The following is a 3,001-nucleotide window of genomic DNA, read 5'->3' as shown; positions in this document are numbered from 1 at the left end:
TAAAAAACTAAAAATAGAACTACCATATGACCCAGAGATCCCACTCCTAGGTATATATCCAGAAAAGACAAAAACTCTAATTTGAAAAGACACAGGCACCCCAATATTCATAGCAGCACAATTTACGATGGCCAAGACACGGAAACAACCCCAGAGTCCCTCAACGGAAGATTGGCTTAAGAAGATGTGGTATGAAATATTAATCAGCCGTAAAAAAGAATGAACTATTGCCATTTGCAGCAACATGGACGGACCTAAAGAATATTATACTTAGTGAAGTAAGTACAGACAGAGAAAGACAAATATTATATGACATCACTTATATGTGGAACCTAAAACAACACAAATGAATCTATTTATAAAACAAAGGAATCACAGGCATAGAAAACAAAGTTACAGTTACTAAAGGGGAAAAAGAATGCGGGAGGGTTAAATTAGGAGTATGGGATTAACAGATACAAACTACTACATATAAGATAGATAAGCACAAGGATTTACTGTATAGCACAGGGGACAATAACCTATAATGGAAAATAATCTGAAAAAAAATAACTGAGTTGCTTTGCTGTACACCTGAAAATAACACAATATTGTAAATCAACTATACTTTAATAAAAAAAAAAAAAAAAGAATGAGAACATTACCTTGGAGGGTTGTGCTGGAGATTAGAGGTGGGGCCGGGCATACACAGTAGGCACTCAATAAATGGTGACCATCCTTGCCACTTCGCTCCTAGACTACACACCCCTGAGTCTCAGGTGTTCTCTAGCGGTGTTACCTGCACAGATTGTGAGGGAAATATTTGGTCTGTGTCTCGGCCCATGATATGATTCCCACCCACTTTCCCAGTCCTGAAGGTCCTAGGAGGATGGGGAAAGAGAGGGAGCAAACTTCATCTAGAGGCTAAAAGCCTGCCCTACAGAGGTGTCTTCCCACCTCAAAGATCTTCCATTCCAACACGGTCAGAATTGGAAGGCACCTGCCACTATTTAACAGATGGGGAAACTGAGGCCCAGAGAAAGGAAGGAGATTTTCCCAAGGTCCCACAGTCTCCAAAACAGGACTGGCAAATAGATGTCACTCTATGTGCCAACTCTGGTCAATTGGTTGTGGCTGTAATAAGATTTCTGAGGCTTTTTCTGGTCTCAGAGGGAAAGAATTCCAGGCTCGATTAGTCATGTCTGCCTTGGGTTGCAAAAGTTCAGAGGAGGTATTTGCATTACTACAGAAGAAGATGAAAAAATGCATTGTCCCCCCCCCCCTCACCAACATCTACCGTCTCCCTAAAGGGCTTAGCAACATTCTTATTCATAGAAGGTGGTTCCAAAATAAATCAAAAGGACTTAAGGGAAAAAACCTAATGTCCCAAATTGGGAAATCACGTATTAAAAGCCAGGATGTAGCAACTGTAACTCTTGACCATCACCCAGGCACAATAACCTTCAAATCCAGTAAGTGACTCAAGTGTCCCGAATTATAGTGAACATTTGTTGTTCCTATTTCTCCTCCCTAATAGTGTCTCAACTTCCTCTTGCAGAATTACCTGCTCCCCACTGCACACAATCTATCGTATCTATTTTAACCAGCCTCCCATCCCACCCAAGCCTGGAATTTGAATCTTACGCAGGGAGACAGAGACTGGAAATGGTGGAGGCTTGTCCCCTCCAGTGGTGGCTTGCTGATCAGCTATTCAGGCTCAGAATGAATCAGCGCCCCCATCACAGATCACTGCCATGGTCTGTGTCTCCTGCTGGTCAGTCAGTTCCTCAAGGACAGGGAGTCTGCCTTGTTCACTGGTGTATTTCCAAAGCCTGGCAAGATCTCTAACATAGTTGACATTCAGTCATTTTTGTTGTTCTCGAATGAATTAACGAACACACAAATGTAAGAAAATATACAAGTTCTGAATCAGAGGGCAGGATTTAAAAGCTAGCCCCACTTTTTACTAACCATGCGAGCTTGGGCAAGCCTGTTACTTCTCTGAACCTCAGTTCTCTCATCTATAAAGTGGATGCAGTTACACGCACCTCCCAGGATTGTTGGCAGGTTTAAATGAGATAATGGATGTGAGGGTGCTTTATAAACCGCAAGTGATGTGCAGAGGGTAATTACACCAAGTAAGGGAAAAGGTTAATAATAAGCCTAGATAATACAAATAAAAAATCCACCCTAGCAGATAATTACAGTCAAGATGAAGCAGGTATCGTCCTTGTCCAAAAACAATTTGTAACTCAATGTCTGTGTCAAGTTGAAAGTCACAGAAAATTTAATTCAAACATCAGGAGAGGGACTTCCCTGGTAGCGCAGTGGTTAAGAATCCGCCTGCCAGTGCAGGGGACACGGATTCGATTCCTGATCCAGGAAGATCCCACATGCCGTGGAGCAACTAAGCCCGGGTGCCACAACTACTGAAGCCCGCGTGCCTAGAGCCCATGCTCCGCAACAAGAGAAGCCACCGCAATGAGAAGCCCGCACACCACAACAGAGTAGCCCCCGCTTGCTGCAACTAGAGAAAGCCCATGCACAGCAATGAAGACCCAACGCAGCCAAAACTAAATAAGTAAATAAATAATCAAACATAAGGAGAATCTGTTGACTAAAAAACTGGGAAAGGAGTTCCTTTGTGGTCCAGTGGTTAGGACTCGGAGCTTTGACTGCCGTGGCCCAGGTTCAATCCCTGGTCGGGGAACTAAGATTCCACAAGCCGCACCGTGCAACCAAAAAATCCCCCGGAACTGGAAAATGTGTGGTACTGGCTTCAGGCAAGGTTCAATCCAGTAGTTTAAATGATGTTATTAAGGACCTAGTTTCTAAACACCAAAGACTCAGTGATATACACCAATCAGAGGTCCAGTTACTGAGCCCATGGTAAGAACATAGGACATTTTTAATGAAAAAAAAATTTTTTAATTGCCCTTAATCTGACATAGAGAACAAATATAAACTTTGATGATTCAGGAGTCAGGGTCTGTGGGTACATACAAAAGAAACTAATATAGGC

General features: G+C 42.7%; 1 non-coding gene across 1 annotated transcript; it reads left to right on the top strand.

Annotated features, from left to right (window-relative positions):
• The first annotated feature begins 2,617 nt into the window (after nucleotides 1-2,617).
• On the top strand, nucleotides 2,618-2,689 carry TRNAQ-UUG (transfer RNA glutamine (anticodon UUG)). The gene has a single exon. It is a non-coding gene; the product is annotated as a tRNA-Gln (tRNA).
• The last annotated feature ends 312 nt before the right edge of the window (nucleotides 2,690-3,001 follow it).

Source organism: Lipotes vexillifer, unplaced genomic scaffold (assembly GCF_000442215.2).
Source record: "Lipotes vexillifer unplaced genomic scaffold, Lipotes_vexillifer_v1.1 scaffold621, whole genome shotgun sequence".
Classification (NCBI taxonomy): domain Eukaryota; kingdom Metazoa; phylum Chordata; class Mammalia; order Artiodactyla; family Lipotidae; genus Lipotes; species Lipotes vexillifer.
Note: the sequence above shows the minus strand (reverse complement) of the source record. Positions and strands in the feature narration are given on the sequence as shown.